General features: G+C 40.8%; 1 protein-coding gene across 4 annotated transcripts in view; it reads right to left on the bottom strand.

Moving 5' to 3' along the window:
- The window catches only part of plpp4 (phospholipid phosphatase 4), a 353,247-nt gene that overhangs the window by 318,585 nt on the left and 15,116 nt on the right, over nt 1-19,546 (bottom strand). The window lies entirely within an intron of this gene.

The following is a 19,546-nucleotide window of genomic DNA, read 5'->3' as shown; positions in this document are numbered from 1 at the left end:
TATTAACAATGAGCTATTGACTTCCATTCTGTGTTTATTGTTACAATTTGTAACAATGTTGTAACCTGAAACACTGACAACGTAAATATTTTGAAGCTCTAAAAATGTTTCAAAGTAAAAGTTGTGGCATGTTTATTATTTATAAAATTTATGGATTATATTTATTAACATAATTAATTGCAGGGTATTTTACAATTACATTAACATAGATTTTGAAATTATATTAGTATTAACATTATGTAAAAGAAAATCCCAGTTGCATGGTAACAAAGGCTGTGTGTGTGGGAGCATTTCAGTCACTGTGCAGCCATGCACCTGTGCAGTTTAGAGGGAATAGTGGGGAGGATGGCAATAAACTGGATTGGATTTGTTTTTTGTGGCCAGATCATAACTTGAAAGTTACATTGTGAGGTAGATGCAAGCAATGTAATAACTTGACTTGAATTTGGCTAATTCTGATGTACAGCTCTTCATTACTAACTGAGGATGATGTCTGATTTCATATCCTGTGATGTATCCATTGCTCTCAGCTGTTCCTTGATATCACATGGAGTGAATTTAATTGACTGATGATTGAATTGTGTTGTGGAGTTGATGTCAGGGAGAAGCTGGGATGGAACATCTACTTATTACTTCTAGCTAAGCATTCTAGTCAGTGCAACACACACAAAATGCTGGAGGAACTCAGCAGGCTAGGCAGCATCTACGGAAAAAAAGTACAGTCGACATTTCAAGCCGAGACCCTTCGGCAGGGCTGGAGAAAAAAATCTGAAGAGTAGATTTTAAAGGCGGGGGAGGGGAGAAAGAAACATAAGGTGATAGGTGAAACCCGGATGAAGTAAGACAGAAAGCCATGGAAGAAGGTAAACGGGGGGAGGAGCACCAGAAGGAGGCGATGGGTGGGCGAGGAGATAAGGTGAGAGAGGGAAAAATAAATGGGAAATGGTGAAGTGAGGGTGGGGGGGGGGCTTACTGGAAGTTTGAGAAATCCATGTTCATGCCATCAGGTTGGAGGCTGCCCAAATGGAATATAAGGTGTTGTTCCCCCAACCTGTGTGGCCTCATCATGACAGTGGTGTTTCTCTCCCCCACCCCCCAAACACCCTTTAAAATCTACTCCTCAGTTTTTTTACTCCAGTCCTGCCAAAAGGTTTCAGCCCGAAATGTCGACTGTACTTTTCCCCATAGATGCTGCCTGGCTTGCTGAGTTCTTCCAGCATTTTGTGTGTGTTGCATCTCTGTTGAGAATGGAGGATGTTCACAGAGCTCTCCACTGCCAGTGTTGTTTAATTATCCACAAATATTCATGACTACATATGACAGCTTTCATCTTGTCTATTGGTTGTCACATCCCTTAGCCATGTCTAATTGCACGTAGCATTTTCTGCTTAATATGACCTGGGACGTCAAATCAAGGTAGACTTATACAGTGAATGGCTGGGCCTAGGGAGCGTTGTGGTTCAGAGGGACCCAGGAATACACATAAATAGCTCACTGTAAGTAGTGTTACAGGTAGACAGACTGGGGAAGAAGGAATTTGGCATGTTGGCCTTCAGTCAGGCACTGAGTAAAGGAATTGAGAATGATGTTGCAGTTGTACAAGAAACAGGTGAGACTGTGTTTGGAGTATTGCAGCTAGGGTCACCATTTTGTAGGGAAGACGTTATTGAGCTAGAAAGAGTACAAAGGAGATTTATGATTGTGTTGCCACGACTTGAGTTGTATGTAGGGGTTGCACAGACTAAGATTTTATTCCTTGAAATCCAGGAAACTCAGGGCTGTATAAGTGTATATAAAATCATGGGGCATAGATGGGGCGAAAACTTACAGTTCTTTTGGCCAGAATCGCATAATCGACAACTGGAAAGAATCGGTTTATGGTGAGAGGTGGAAGATTTAAAAGTGACCCAAGGGACAACTTCTTCATGCAGAACATGGCAGTCTGAGGTAATTCAAGCAGGCTTCAATTATAATGGTGGCTAAGAAGAACGCGGTAGCTTGCCTCAATGACTATTGTTCAGTAGCACTTATATCCTTTGTATTGCAGTGTTTTGAGAGGTTGATTATGAAACATATCAACTGCTGCCTGAGAAGTGACAAGGATCTACTCCAATTTGCCTCCCGTCCAACAGCAGATGCCATTTCATTAGCTCTTCATTCAATCTTGGAACATTTGGACAGCAAAGGTGCATACATCAGGATGCTCTACATTGACTACAACTCAGCATTCAGTACTATTGTCCCCTCAAAATTAATCAATAAGCTTCAAGTCCTTGGCCTAAATACCTCCTTGTGCAATTGGATCCTTGATTCCCTCACTAGTACACCCAGTTAGTTCAGACTGGCAGCAACATCTCCTATACAGTCTCCCTCAGCAGATGGGCACCACAAGGATGTGTGGTTAGTCCTCTGCTCTACTTACTTTATAATTATGACTGTGAGGCTAAGCACTGCTCCAATACCATACTTAAGCTTGCCAATGACAGCACTGATATTGGCTGAATCAATGGTGGTGATGAATCAACAGATATGAAGGTTGAAAATTTGGCTAAGTGTTGCCACAGCAACAACCTCTCACTCGATGTCATCAAGATCAAGGAGATGATTGTTGACTTCAGGAGGAGGAAACCAGAGATCCTCATTGGGGGATCAGAGGTGGAGAGTGTCAGCAATTTAAAATTCCTCAGTATTATCTTTTCAGAGGATCTGTCCAGGGTCCAGCACACACGTGCCAGTATGAAGAAAGCATGGCAGCACCTCTACATTCTTAGAAGTTTGTGAAGATGCGGCATGTCATCTAAAACCTTGACAAGCATCAATAGCTGTGTGGTGAAGATTATATTGAATGGTTGCGTCACAGCCTGGTAAGGAAACACCAATGCCCTTGTTCAGAAAAACCTCCAAAATGTAGTGGATATGAACCAGTCCAACATGGGTAAATTCCTCCCAACACTTACACAGGGCGCTGTCAGAGGAAAGCAGCATCAAACATCAAGGACTCCCACCATCCAGGCTATGCTCTTTTTTTGCTGCTGCTATCAGGAAAAGGTACAGGAGCCTCAGGACTCACACTACCAGGATCAGGAACAATTATTACCCCTCAAACATCAGGCTCTTGAACCAGATGGGATAACTTCTTCCAACTTTACTCACCGCATCTTCTGAAATATTCGCACAACCAATGGACTCATTTTCATGGACTCTTCATATCATATTCTCAATATTTATTGCTTATTTGTTTATTATTATTACTGTTATTATTATTTCTCTTTTCCCTTCTTTTGTATTTGCAGATTGGTTGTTGTCTATCCTGTTAGGTGTGGTCTTTTGTTGATTCTATTGTGTTTCTTGTATTTACTGTGAATGCCTGTAAGATCGTGAATCTCAGGGTTATATATAGTGACATATATGTACTTTGTTAATGAATTTTCTTTGAACTTTGAACTTGAACTATATGGAATGAGCACACAGAGAGAAAAAAAAGGGCCCAAAGGATCATTGGGGACTTGAGTCACCCCAACCACAAACTGTTCCAGCTGCTACCATCTGGGAAACAGTACCGCAGCATAAAAGCCAGGACCAACAGGCTCCGGGACAGCTTCTTCCACCAGGCCATCGCACTGATACAATTGTACTTCTATGTTACATTGACTGTCCTGTCGTACATACTATTTATTATATATTACTATAAATTGCACATTGAACATTTAGACAGAGATGTAACGTAAAGAATTTTACTCCTCATCTATATTAAGGATGTAAGTAATAAAATTAATTCAATTCAAAATAGTTGAGATAAGCACAATAATGATGTGGATACAAGGGATTTAGAGGTATGTGGACCAAATTGTCTTTTCCGTCCTATTTTAGTCTATGGTCTGTGTCACAGCAATGCTAAGTTGGCACCTGATTCTGGTCCCAGTATTCCTTCCTGAATTCTTCACTGTTCCTCTGTATAAACTTAACAGTACAGTGAGGGCTCAGCTGAGCCATCAGATTGCAGTTTGTTCTGGTGTACATCTATGCTGAAGTCCAGAGGATCAGCCTAGTTTGGAGCTGCCAATTGTATTCTGAGTCCATTCTAGTTAAACATGGTTGTAGCGGAGCAGAGCACTCTGGGGGTAATCATGGGTATAAGCATGGGGATTTATCCCCACAGTTTGACCAGTAATGTCAGGACAGATGCATTGCCAAAGGCAGATGGTGTGGATCACATCAAAGCAGTTTATCACTCACTAGCTATTGCAGCCCCAGATAAGCAGTTATGTCCTTCAGAAGACAGTGAACACAGTCAGTAATGGTGTTACCACCCTTGGCATCAGACAATACAGCCCTTCACCTGGAGTATATTTAGTACTCTAGCTATCTACTGTGCTCATTCCAAGTGTTGTTCTATGTGGAAGAACATTGATTCTCCAGCTGAGGGAGGACAGATTTCCCTGCCTTTTGTTGGAGTTGATGCCATTGGACCTCATCGATCTGGCAACATTGTTGAGGATCTCCATGGCTACTCCCTCCTATTGGTTTCCACTGTGCTGACACCTCTGGTGGGCCTGTCATACCACTGGGCTGAATATTCCCTGAGACTATGACGGAGGTGAGAGGCTGCTTGCCTCAGTGGCATGATTCTGTGAATATAAGATTATAAGGCAGATATAAGATATAGGAGCAGATTTAGGCTATTTGATCCATTGACATGACCATGTCAAGCTGTTGCATTGCTAGTTTTACTGGTGTATGAAATAACTTTACAAAATTAGACACAAGTCCTCAGATGTTTGTGAGTAGAACTTTGACTGGCCCGATGGCACTTCTGCAGTGTCAATATATGCCTTTTAAATCAATGCTAAATTATTCATTTTTAGGTATTTCAACACATCATTTCTCATTCTTGCATACTTGAGCTTCATGGTTGTGATTTGCCTCCAATATCTGTAGAATAAATAAATCATTAATCAAATCTGAATGATAACATTCCTGCTGATTTTTTTCAATATGCAATTATGCATTCAAAGCATAGGTCTGCTCATATGTTCAAATTTGATTAAGTTTGATTACTAATGTTTGTGCATGTGACCTTTCTGCTAATTGTTGATTGCTCACGGATGTTTGCACTATTGTCCTGTAAATTGTTGGTTGCTATTGTGTTTAAAATCAGAATCAGGCTTAATATCAATGGTGTAGTTTGTGAAATTTGTTGCTATGTGGCAGCAGCACATTGCAATATATAATAATACAAACTGTAAATTACAGTATATATATATATATATATATATATACATACAGACACATATATATACATACACACACACACACCATAATTTACAGTTTGTATTATTATAAAGTTAAATTAAATAAGTAGTGCAAAAAGACAGAAACAAATTAGTGAGGTCGTGTTCATGGGTTCATTGTTCATTCAGAATTCTGATGGAAGAGGGGGAAGAAGCTGTTCCTGAATCATTGAGTGTGTGCCTTGTACCAACTCCCAAATGGTGGCATTGAGAAGAGAGCATGTCCTGGGTGATGGGGCTCCTTAATAATGGATGCTGCCTTTTTGAGGCATCGCCTCTTGAAGATATCCTGGATGCTGAGGAGGCTAGTGCCTGTGATTTTGCTGACTGAGTTAACAACATTCTGCAGCTTACTTCAATCCTGTGCAGTGCCCCCTTATCCCATACCAGACTGTGATGATATGTTATGGTATTGTCCTATGTTTTATGCTTGGCACCAAACCACAATCAATCCTGGTATATTTCACAATGATGTGTTTCAGATTCTGATCATCAACATGTTTTATATATTGCAGGTCCTTTAATGGTCAATAAAATGGAGAAAGAATGGGAAAAATTTTCATGAAATATTATTAGCTTGGCATCCCGAGTGCAGTTGTTCAAACTGACTATATTGCTGCTTAAATATTCCACTTGTTGCTGTCTGGATCAATCAAAAGCCCTACTATTTTGAAACTTTATAGAAGCTGTTTAATTTCTTGTCTCTATCTGTATTTAATGGTCCGTGATGTATCTGTTAATATAAAGGTATTTAAGTTTTTGTAGCAGAGATAAACAGATCAAATTCAGAATGTTGGATCCTTTCTACTAAATTATAGAACATACAAAATATAGAACACAAGAGTACAGAAGAGGACCTTCAGCCCACGATGTTGTGCTGACCTTTTAACCTACTCTAAGATCAATCTAACCCTTCCCTCCTACACAGCCCACCATTTTTCTATCATCCATCTGCCTATCTAAAAGTTTCTTAAATGTCCTTAATGTACGTACCTCCACCACCACCTCTGGCAGTGCATTCCATCCATTCACCTTTTTCTGATTTTAAAAAACCTTACCTCTGACATTTTCTCTATACTTTCCTCCATTTGCCTTAAAATTATGCCCCTTGGTATTAGCCATTCCCATCTTTGGAAAAAGTCTCTGGCTATCCATTCTTATCATCTTGTACACCTCTATAAAATCGCCTCTCATCCTCCTTTGCTGCAGTTATTTCCAGGGGTGGGGGGGGGGGGAGTGAAGTGGGGAAGGTGGGGGCAGCGAGTTTAATTATGTCCCCAGAAGACCATCCATAATTACCAAAAGCACACACAAAGTCAACAAGAATTAGACAATAGTTCACAAATACACTAATGCTCCCAAGAGATCAGTGTCCTCTTTTATTCTCACAAACTAACTGATAAAAATTAGAATTTGAAGTAAAAAACTGAAAATGCTGGAAATCCAAATAAAAACTGAAAAAGCTGGAAATACTCAGCAAATCAAATAACACAAACGAGGGAAGGACCAGAGCTGATGTTTCAAGTCAAGGACCCTTCATCTAAATTGGATAAGCAAGGAAATAAGTGTGTAATTTGCAGAGGGGGTGAATGGAGAGACTAGAAGGAGTGCCTGTGATAAAGCACAGGCCAAACTTGTCAACCTATGGAATCTTCCAGCCAACAAAGTTGAGAAGGCTAGATCATTTAAAGAGAAGAGAAAGGAAATGTGGAGAAGACAATATGAAACCAGAGTGAATTGAGGACTGGAGCAGATAATTTATACCCATATTGAATGCCAGGTTATGTCTGAAGGGCTGAGTGGCCTATGGCTCCTTTCTTCTTTTATCCTTGTGATAAAGCTCCTCATCAAAATACATTGTGCAAGGGAAATTCCATTATTAAAAAAGTAATAGCAGCACATTTGGAAATTAGTAGTCCAATCAGGCAGAGTCAGTTAATGAGGCAAAATCATATCTGACAAATTTATTGGAGTCTTTTAAGAAAACCTCTGCCAGAGGGGGGAGGAAACTGTAGAATTAATGCATTTGGATTTTCAGAAGTAGCTCAACAAAATGCAAAAGGTGCAGTCACACCTATTGGTTATAGAAATGTATACAATCTGATGGAAGTGTCAGATATGCTGTACATAACAGTTGGCATTACCCCTTTACACTATGAGTTCTGGGGTTTTTCACTAGGAAGAGCACAATAAAATCTTCCAAAGTACTCAAGGCATCAATATTTTACCAGTCTCAACTTGCAATTTGGACATCAAGTCAGTCTCCTAGCTCTTAAAAGAGTGCCACTCTACTGAATTTTCCCAGGTTGCCTCTTTCAGTTTCCTTAATATTAAAAAAAAAATGCTGATGTATTGAGTACTGAGTACTGAGTAAAAGTACTGAGTGGTTTGCTTCGAAGGAATAGCATTCTTCAAAGTCAAGTTCCTTCCTGCTCAAGGAACAATTTACCAAAGCACAAAGTCCTACCTAAATTGGGATACTGACAAAGTTGTGAATTCTGCAATGGGAGTTCTTACTCCCAGGGTCTCTGGCCTACCCTTCTGCCACTTTTAATTGTGTGTAATCAAGATCTGAGGCAGACCATGTCAACCAAGCCCATCAACCCCCTGGAGGGCGCTCAGTGGGGGAGCTTCAAAAAATGCCACAAACTTGGTAAACACTCCTTTGGGATCAATTGGTAGTTTGTTTTAAACAAGAATATTTTCTATATTTTAAGATGCATGCCTAGTAACTTTTCTAGATAACAACAAATAAATATTACTTCTCTGCAATTTTGTCTGTCATGTCCACAATTCAGCCACAATGTTTCATGGTTCATCCCACAATTTAGACTTAACAAGATGATTGCTCCTCCACTTGGCTCAGGTTATGAGTGTGAGAGCAAGTTATCTGTTCCTTTTCACTGACTGTGGGAATGCCATTCATTACACTGAAACCAAACAAACAATATCATTATTTTATATGTATTGCTTCTGCATATATAATTATTGTTCTCTGTACTTATATGTTCAACTCTGTTTGGAAGTTAAATATAGGTTCAAATTTACTCTCTGTGGCAAAAATACTATAGAATGGGAAGGATCCGTTGTGAACTTCAGTTCTGAATGTTATTTGCATACTTTTATTGTTTGCACAACTTGTTTTTTTCTGCAATTGGTTGTTTCACGGTCTTTTTTTTATGACTTCTATTTGGTTCTTATGTTTTGTGGCTGCCTGTAAGGAGACGAATCTGAAGGTTGCATATACTACTGTGTATGTAATGCCCTATTTAATATTTCTACTGCTATGCTTTTGATTTCTACAAAAGCAGAATGTCCTCTTAGTAATAGTGTTTTGGCTTCGGCTAAAGATAAGGAGTCATATTGTCCAACTTGGGAATGTTGTGTCAACCAATTGTAACTTTCTGCCCAGTGGAAGATTTGGGAAAGCCGGGTGGAATCAGATTTCTGGAGAACAGTGGGTGGGTTTGGAGTCTTTTGGTGGGAGCTGCTGAAGGCGCACGAGGGAGGGTGCCGCAGAATGCTGCCCAAAGGAGAGACCCCATTAGTAAAAGGGCTTTGTCCAGAAGAATGGTTCCAAGGAGGATGTACCAATACTCCTGAGTTTGCCAGTTCATTCAAGATGGCCTTCGAAGGAAGTCCAAACTGCGGTTGGTGTCTTTCACGCAGAACGTGGGTTCAGTGCGTGAGTACAGTGATACACCCGGCTACTTGAGAAATGAGCTCCAATGTTTATGTGCATATTGGACTGGCTTAACTGTAATGGACCCTGTTAAGTTTCTTTCCTTGTCCTGTTAATTGTTTGATGAAGTTGAAAGTCGGTAAATATACTTTCTTTATAATTTTATGCTGGCGGGGGTATGATCTGTCATTTCTTGGCAACTGATAATTGTGTGTGAGCAGTACTTACACAACATTTGCTATAATCAATGTCTGTTAATCAGAACATCCTAATTTCCTGTTTTGTTGAACCCCAAATCATACCAACCCTAAACATATATTGTTTATGTAAGATGGCTTTCTTACTGCTGAGTCACATGACTGTTAACAAAGTTAGCTAACGAGCCAAGTTGGTATATGAGCCCTGGTGAGACGGTTACATATACATAATAAATGTACTTCGAACTTCAAAATCTAAACCACTCAATAATTTTTTTTTTGAGTGAAATTCATTTTTTTTACTATTGCATGTGTAGCGGGCAATTCTAATAAGCCAATTACTGCAGCTGGCCACCCCCACGGGTTGTTATCCTTGTCTGTCGTGCCTTCCAATCACTCCAGTAATGATGTTCCATGAAGTTGAAGATCCTTTATTAACAACTAGCAAAGCAAACAGTCCTGAAGTGATGCAACTAAGTGTACTTAAGCACAAGCTAAGCGGTCAATAAAAGATATGACATCCATCAGCCCCCACCTCCAAACTGCCCAGAACAAAGCACAAATACTTAACTTATTCCCTTCCTGTTCACCACTCACATGACTAGTTACCATAATACATGTAATAAACACACAACACTGAATACAATGCAGATAGAAACAGATGCATGACTCCGACAGCTTGAATTCACTTCCCAAATCCCAGGCAACAGTTTAGGCTGGAGCATTTTGGTTAAGACCTACTCCTGAATTCAACAATCACACTGTTTCTGAAGCACCAGTTCTGCTACAACATCGTAACAGTAATTTTAGTTCATGTTGGCTTGAATTTGTCATCTGTGGCTCATTGGCCAACATCACTGCAGAACGCTTAGTGAATTACATATATACACACACACACACACACACACACACACACACACACACACACACACACACACACACACACACACACACACACACACACACACACACATATATATATATATATATATATATATATATATATAGGGCACTAAGTGCACCAGGGCCTTAGCCCATTGTGGATCATGGTATTGTTGACAGCTTTCAGTAACAGCATACAATTCCTTGAAAACATGGTGTCAACGCCCAACTTTGGATCTGCAGGGAAAATAGTGTTTCCAAAGGGGAGGCAGGTTATTACTGGTGAGATCAGAAATATATATTACCAATTGCAATAAAAAATACTGTGTATGTTGTCAAAAAATCTTTCCAGAATATTGATGTCCTCCTGGGCATCATCCTGCAATATTCTCCTGATGTTGAAGTACATTTCAATAGTTCCATCTAATATCAGAGGATGTATACAATCTACAACCTGAAATTCTTGTTCTTCGCAGACATCCATATAAGCCGAAGAGTGCATCAAAGAATGAGTGACAGTAAAAAACATTGGAACCCCAAAGCCACCCTACTCCTCCCTCCCATGCACAAGTAGCTGCAAGTATCAATACTTCCCCCCCCTTACTTCAGCAAAAAGCATCTGCACCCTCCATCCACCAAGCTAGCAATAGCAAAGCCCCCAATGAAGACCATGATCTGCAGAACAACAAAATCTAGTCAAATTGACATACTAGAGGCACTCTCTCTCTCCCCAATTACAGGGCAGAGAAGCATCACTCAGCAAGAGGGTGAGCGACAAAGCAGGTCGTTGACTTACGGTGTTAAAGTCTGCCGTGTTGCTTTATTCCGAATCCGATTTCAGTGTAAGTCTGGTATAAAGACAACAATCTTGCTCAGCTCTTGGGAGATAGAGGTGTATCAGAGGGAATGTAATTTGGATTGTAGACATTCATTCGCCACTGAAGTACATTTGTAAATGGATGCATTATCAAGGCACCATGTGATCTGTGATTTCCCTACAATAAAGTAGATGGCATGAAAAGTTGGTGCAATCAAGCACAATACTGAGCTCTCTGTGTTCGTTGTTACAAAGCATAAATTGAAAATGCATTGCTGTATGTTGAGTTTATATTTTTATGTGCATCTCTTTAAGATTTGATGAAGATGTGTGACAATTTATCAGCAACCTTGCCCCATCCTGAGTTCCCTACATTCAACAGTCAAGGTGGAAATGGCCTATTTGTAGACTGACTGAAAATCCTTGCTTTGAACTTTGAAGTAATCATGTTGTAACTGCTGGAAGCTGTGTGTTAACAGAACAAAAAGAAAACATTGGCCAAATTACAAAAAAAAATGTTGAACAGGAACAGGAACAAATGTTACAATCCGTCTCTTCCAATTTTAACTCAATGAGGGATGGAGAACTGAACGACTTGAAGGAAGTGGGTTGGACATTTAAAGTCTTCTAAATGAAGGTTACCTGCTTTCAATATAACCATCATCCTATTTTAAATCAGAGACAATGCAATTACAAGACCCTTTGTAAAGTTATGGGAGTGACTTTAATTCACAGCTTTTCATTACCTACAATCTATGGGGCTTTTTGAGGGGTAATTTACCTTTCATTTGAAAAGAGTAGTAGTAAGGGGTTTTCTACCACAATTCTCTACCACGCTCTAGACCAGATGGTGGCGGCAATGCACATATAAGTTGGACTGTCAAACATCATTAAAAGGGGGGGAGGAGGATAAGAAGAATACAAAACCCTGGGAAAACCCAATGGCTTAAAACAGGTGTGAAAGGATGAATCCATAAGATATATGTCTTTATTTCTTATGTATATCACTGCAGTCTATCTATCAATTGCAAAAAGACAAAATGTATGGTGATATCCAAAAAGGAGAATCCTATCTGCAGGCTGAGAATAAACGGGGAAGACATAAAACAAGTACAGAACTTTGGCTACTTAGGAAGCTGGGTGACATCAGATGGCAGGTGCGACATGGACGTCGAAAGAGGAATAGGGATGGCAAAAGACACCTTTACGAGAATGAAGAGTGTGCTGACCAATACTAAACTAGGCATGACAACCCGCTTCAGAGCACTGAAATGTTACGTTTATCCAGTTGTGTTATATGGCTCAGAATGTTGAGACAATATCTAGTAACATGAGGAAACAAATTGAAGCAGCAGAGATGTGGTTTTTGAGGAGGATGCAAAGAATATCATGGACAAAACAAATATCTAATGAGGATGTCATGAACAGAGCAAGCACAAAAAGAGAAATACATGAGATCATGAAAAGGCAACGTAACTTCATTGGACATGGGATTAGGAAAGAGGAGTTAGAATGCCAGGTAATTGTGGGAAAGATTGAAGGGAAGAAAGCAAGAGGAAGGCAAAGACAAATGATGATGGAGGTGGCAGCCAGAGAACTGGAAATGAATGCCAATGAATTGATCCACTTGACCCGAAACAGGAGTGTGTGGGCCATGGCAGTCAAAGCTCAAACTGGGCACGGCACCTGATGATGATGATGTTATCACTGCAGTACAGAGGAAAGCCATTTACCTGTCAATTTCCTGCCAGCTCATTGTGATGCATTCCTTCAAGCCAGATTCTTCTGCTTTATCCCCGATGTTTTGCAACTTCTTCATTTTCAGATACTTATCTGGTTCCTTTTTGAAAGCTATATTTCAATCTGCTTCCATTACAACCACCGGCAAGTGCATTCCTGAACTTACCCATCGCTGTTAAAAAGGTTTTTCTTGTGTCACTTTGGATTCGTTTGCAGATCAGCTTCATTCTACCCTCCTGCTTCTTGACTGTATCCCAGAATGGGTAATGTTTCTGCTTCCTCTTCCCCCTGCTTCTGATTCTTTTTTTGTTTCTTATTCTTGCCCGACTACATTCATTGTTTGAGTCAGTTATCATGACTTGTACCGTTCCAAAGACCTTTCCAATATATTCTTTTCTCCTCTTTCCCCTCCCTTTCCCTATTTTTGCACTTGAAGCCTCACATACATTACTCTGCAAAAGTCTTAGACACATACATATAGCGAGGGTACCTAATACTCTTGCACAGAACTGTATTTGTCAACAGGGAGCAGAGAAAAGTTTGTAAATCAAGAGGGAGCGAAGGATGGTGGGAATGGGACAGTTGAGGGACAGGTGGGGACATGGGGGGTGGCATGGTTGTAGACACACCCAGCCCTGAGACATCAGGCAAGGTCATTTGATTTTAAACAATTGGTTTATAGATCATTACACAATATCTCTATGGTGCTTCCTGCTCCCTCCTGTCTCCCTTCCCCTTTCCATAATTCTCCTCTCCCTCCCCCCCCCCCCCACCCCCACTCTCAGTCCACAATATCAGTATCAGGTTTATCATCACCCACATATGGTTGTGAACTTTGTTTTGCTTTTGCGGCACCAGTACAGTGCAAAACATAAAATTACTACAGTACTGTGCAAATATATATATGTGCCAAAGACTTTTTCACAGTACTGTATGCCTAAAATTTTCTGGTTCTGATGGCAGGTGAATAGCTTCTGCGATTCACCCTCCATAGATGTTGTTTGGCCCGATGAATACTTCCAACATTTTTGGTTTCAAGTGAGGTTTCCATTGTCTGAGTATATTGCATGTCAAGTATTTTAATGTATTAACTTCTCTTTTCAATGAACTAAGTTGAATTATAGTTAGTGCTAATCAAACTCAAATCATGAAAACAGAAAATGTAAGCAGTCTGCAAAATGTATTACTTCTGCAATTACCAAATTTGAAAAGCTATCAGGCAGTCAGATTAAAGCTGAACTGCAAATGTATTTGAATAATCTAATGGTTCATGGACTGCCTTGCTTACAGTCGTGACTTTTGACTACCAGATTCAAAAACTGAGGATGAAGGAGACGAAGAGTGTCTTAAGAATCCAGATAAGTGGATTGTTAGACTGGAAGCTTTTGGCCATGGCATCAAGGTAGAAGTGAGGGCTGCAGCAGCAGAGGCTAGCATCAGCAGGAGGGAACAATCTAAAGCAAACCTCCACATGAACCTGCTCAATGCAAGGGAGCAAGAGCAGGAGCATTCGCCTACTAGGACCTGGAACACTTGGAAAGGAGTGGTACCTGGGAGAGGGAATTAGTGAAGGATGGAAAAGTATCAGTAATCTCTGTCAGTAAGTCCTGAACTCTTTTGAAATTTATCACCCAGAATAACTGATATAGGGTTTATTTTATTTACTTTTATTTATTTTATTGAGACACAGTACAGAATAGGCCCTTCTGGCCCTTCAAGCCATGACTCCTGCAAACCTTGCTTTGACCCTAGCCTAAACACGGGACGTTGGACAATGACCAATTAACCTACCAATCGCAATGTCTTTGGGCTGTTGGGGTAAACCCACATTGTCACAAGGAGAACGTATAAACTTCTTACGGGCAGCAACAGGAACTGAACCAGGGGTGCTGGAACTGTAAAGTGTTGTGCTAACCACTACTCTACTATTTGGAGTGATTGGAATTATGTGGCTAGCACAAATCATTCAGTAAGTATTGAATATTACAGATTGAAAACACAAAGACCAGACAAAGACCGATGAAGGATCTCGGCCTAAAATGCTGACGGTTTATTCCCCATCATAGATGCTGCCTGACTTGCTGAGATCCTCCACCATTTTGTGTGAGTTGCTCAGGAGAGGTTTCTAATACTTTCACAGGTCTTCATGGCATAGGCTGGGCAACCGTGTCCTTAAGCAAACTGAAGAGGAGATATGTCAATAAAGCAGCTACTGATCACGGCTAAGACCTATGCTAAAACTGGTCCATGCTTTGAATGTATAATTCAAGTTTTCACAGAGTACGGAGGATGTTAAGGCCATATAACCAAAAGATATAGGAGCAAAATTAGGCCATTTGGCCCATCAAGTCTGCTCCACCATTTCATCATGGCCGATCCATTTTCTCTCGCAGTCCCAATCTCCTGCCTTCTCCCCAAATCCATTCATACCCTGAAAAATCAAGAATCCATCAACCTCTGCCTTAAATACACTCAATGACTTGGCTTCCAAAGCTGCCTGTGTCAATGAATTTCACAGATTCACCACCGTCTGGCTAAAGAGATTCCTCCTCATCTCCATTCTAAATGGACTTCCCTCTATTCTGAGGCTGTGCCCTCTGGTCTTAGACTCTCCCACCATAGGAAACATCCTCTTCCCATCCACATATAATATAGAACAGTAACTGCACCTGCAGCCCACAATACTATGCTGAAACAAATAAATTAGGAATTTATGCCTCTCATCATTTTATAAACCTCCCCTCAACCCCCACTACTCCAGAGAAAACAAATTTGTCCAGTCGCTCATTCCAGATAACGTCCTCTAATCCAGATTACATCCTTGCACAGGAGTACATTCAGCCAGAGACTCATTCCACCGAGATGTAACACTGAGCGTCATAGGAAGTCATTCCTACCTGTGGTCATCAAACTTTAAAACTCCTCCCTTGGAGTGTCAGACACCCTGTGCCAATAGGCTGGTCCTGGACTTATTTCCACTTGGCATGATTAACTTATTATTTAATTATTTATGGTTTTATATTGCTATATTTCTTCACTATTCTTGGTTGGTGCGGCTGTAACGAAACCCAGTTTCCCTCGGGATCAATAAAGTATGTCTGTCTGTCTAGTAAACCTCTTCTGCACCATCTCCAAAGTCTGAACATCTTTACTATATTGTGGGTGGGGGGGGGGGGGGGTTGCAGTACTGTATGCAATACTCCAGATGCAGTCTAACTAGAAGTTTATAAAGATGCTTTATATGCTGCTGCATGGCATGCATGCAGTGGGTCAGGAGAATAAGGGAAGACACAATCAACTTGGCATAAGATTGGCTGGATGGGGGGGCAGTGGCGGAATTCAGCAGAAGCTGGCCGTGTGGCTGAGTCTCAGGCAGAGGCTCACAAGTGGAGGCAGAGTGATCCTTATGATTTGGAGGAGAAGAGAGAACACGGGGCCGGGGAAAGGGACTGCAGTCAAGAGGGGAAGGAAGAATACTGGGACCTGTCAGCCTCAGTTCCTGCTACTGCTCTGGTTAATGCAAATGTTCACCCTTCTCCTTCAATAATGTCGCTTCATCAGTCTCAATTGTTACAAAAACTGCAACTTCAATCTTGACCTTCACATTACTTCAAATAGGTGACATTTAAAATGGAAGCAACTCCTTTGTTCAGTACAACATGTAAATGACAGTGACTGTTTTGACTACAAAACAGCAGAAGTTCCTTTTGATTGGGAATCACATAAAATAATTTGACATGTTGGCACATAGAATTATTTACTGTAAGGATGACAGCTGCCAATGCATTCCTTGAAATTCAAATACTGCTTTTGACTTATCGTTAGCATCCTAGGTAACCATATTCATACGGGTGTTCTGTTCATCCCAATTGATTGACAACATTCTCTTTAACAGAGTGAACGTGACTTGAGTTATAGACACTAACAGTCTGGAACACGAAAATTGAAAGCAGTTATTTAGGCAAAACACAAAATTATATTAGATTTAATGGGCATTTTAGACTCTACTTTCTGCATTGAAATAGCATCAGTTGAGATTCCAGACACCACTAAAAAGAAACTCACTCAATTAGTTATTGAAACTGCTGTATCCCAAGCAATTAAAGCAGGAACTCCCAACCTTTTTTGTGCCATGGACCCCAGGTTGGGAACCCCTGAACTAAAGAAAGGTCAGAGTCTTGTTAGAATAGTACAATTCTCAAAGCTAGATCAGGCCATGTTCTCAAGCCCAGCCTGGCAATCTGGTAGGTAATCTATTTACAATAGTAAGGTTTCATCTGACAGAGAAGATCGAATTGTTCCATTCCTAAAGAAGCGGTGAAAATCCATATTTATCCTACAGTCGAAATAAATTTTGAATGTCAGGGTGGAAATATATCTCTCCCGAAGAAGGTATAAGGCACTCTTTCCTTCCACTATCCTGCAGGTCACCCTGGGGCAAGGTCTTGGTTATGCAACCACTGGCACCAGGCAGACTCTCTGAAGACTATTGATAATGGCTGGGATCATCCATCTTGTAAAGACACTACCCAGAAAGCACTGGCAAGCCACTTCCGTACAAAAACTTGCCAAGAACAATCATGGTCATAAAAAAACCATGATCACCCACGTCATACAACACGGCACATAATGAACGAAAGAATAACACAAATTATGTGATCATTATATCCCTGTTATTCTGGGCCTTCAGATCATAGAATAGTAAAGTACACGAAGCAATTTAGTCCACGAGACCTTTGCTAGTTAGTTATGCTTCAATGTGAGCTTGCTCATTAACATCCTTTCAAGTATTCGTCCAGCTCCCTTTGGAAAGTAATTACCTGTATTAGGCCACATGGAGCTGGATCTACTCTACCTCCCTGGGATCCACCCACTCCACATGCCTGGTGTAGATGCTGAGGACTGATCTTTATGCTCGTATTTTATTTTTGAAACACAGCATGGAATTGGATCTTTGAGCCGCAATGCAGAGCAACCCCCGATTTAACCCTCACCTAATCACAGGACAACTTAGAATGACCAATTAACCAAACAACCGGTAGATCTTTGATATATGGGAGGAAACTCACGCGGTCACGGCAAGAACATACAAACTCCTTACGGAGAGCAGTGGGAATTGATCTCAAGTCGCTGGTTCTGCTAACCACTACATTACCATGCCACCTCTCCATTTCCTAAATGAAACAGCAACTCTAGGTAGTGTTCAGACCCCAGATGACATGTTTCAGTGACCCCCCCCCCCCCCACCCCCACCCCCACCCCCCGGATTTGGTAGCGGGGGAGCTGCGGCAAACCTTTATTTCCTTTTGAAACTGTAACGTTTCTTCATTAGGACTCCCTGGTCCTGTGTTCCCTTACAATTGTAAGGTTTCATTCTTCTTACCAATATGTGTCATTCCATATTTTCCCCAGTAATTCTGATCTCATTTCACCGGCCTGTCCCTGTTTTTGTGATCTGTTGTCAAGCTCCGCACTGTCTTACTCTATCATTTGCAAAATATGACATTATGCCGTGTAATTCCCTAGTCTAGGCCATTAATACAAATGAAAAGCAACAGTGGTTTTAACACCCTCCTCAAGGGATGGCACTGTATATTAACCAGTTGAAGAGCAGTCATACATCATTATCTTCGCTTTTTTATATCCGATTTCTTAACAATGCTACCACTACACTCCAATGTTATAGGGCTTCAATTTTGTTAACATCTATTCTACAGTTTTTATTTCAATTGCTCTTTTGAGAACCCAATACAGATCAACTGGACTATCTCATTAACCCTTCTCAAAGTGCTGAAGGAATTCAGCAGGCCAATTAGCATCTATAGAGAGGAAAAAGGAGACGATGTTTTGGGCCGAGACCCTTCATGAAGATGAGTTCTGACCTGCTGAGTTCCTCCAGCATTTTGTGTGTGCTACTCTGGATTTCCGACATTTACAAAATCTCTTCATGTGCTTCATCTAAGATACGTGTTTACATATGTCACGCAAGCTACCATTAGTTACCTATATTTTTCCTGTTTCTAATTTACCTTTCTTCAAGTGGTTGTGGCAGATCCTCTGGTCCTCTCAGCACTCTAAAGCTGGAACTTTGTGGTGGGGCAGAAATATGTCTCTACCAAAGGTGTAAGGGCCCTCCTTCCATCTAATAGCCTACAGGTCACCCTTAAGCAAGGTGTAGCACCTGCTTAGTCCCCTGATCAGGGTCACACAAAGCCATGGGAGCAGGAGATGGATGGTCATATGAGCAGCTGGTGTACATCACAAGTCCTGGTTATGCGACCACTGATGCCAGGCAGATAATCTTGTAAAGATACCGCCCAGAAGAAGGCAATGGCAAACCACTTCTGTAGAAAAATTTGCCAAGAACAATCATGGGTCATGGAATGACCATGATCAGCCACATCATACAAACATGGCATATAATGAATGAACAAATGCTAGAACATGCACAAATATCCCCATGGAAATCACATTTTCCACTGTGGGCAATAGTCTAAACAGGCAATGGCATCTTTCACCCTTCCTGTTGGCTGTCCCAGTGCAAGGTCAGTTGAATCCTCCAACAGGGCAGTATGAGCTGCTGCAGATTTCCCACTTCCTGGGTTGTAAGGTTGCCTGTCAGTTCATTGTCAAGTTAAATTAGGCTACAGCATGATAGTCTCCCTTCAAATTGACTAAGATTCAGTAAGCCCAGAACACATATAAACATAATGCATACTCACACCTGAAATGTTAGTTAAAATTATTAAAACTAATTTAAATGGATGTGACTACCTGTAAGCTTGATAACAACCCATAAGTAAATCTACATGAACACAGAACACCATTACAGGAAGATTATGAAAGCTTTAGAAAAGGATCAGAAGAGATATACCAGGATGCTGCTTGGATTAGAGGGTATGAGCTATAAAGAGAGTTTTGACAAACATGGATTACT

This window comes from Hemitrygon akajei, chromosome 23, assembly GCF_048418815.1.
Source record: "Hemitrygon akajei chromosome 23, sHemAka1.3, whole genome shotgun sequence".
In the NCBI taxonomy this organism is placed as follows: Eukaryota; Metazoa; Chordata; class Chondrichthyes; order Myliobatiformes; family Dasyatidae; genus Hemitrygon; species Hemitrygon akajei.
The sequence above is the reverse complement of the archived record's forward strand: the minus strand, read 5'-3'. Positions and strand labels throughout refer to the sequence as shown.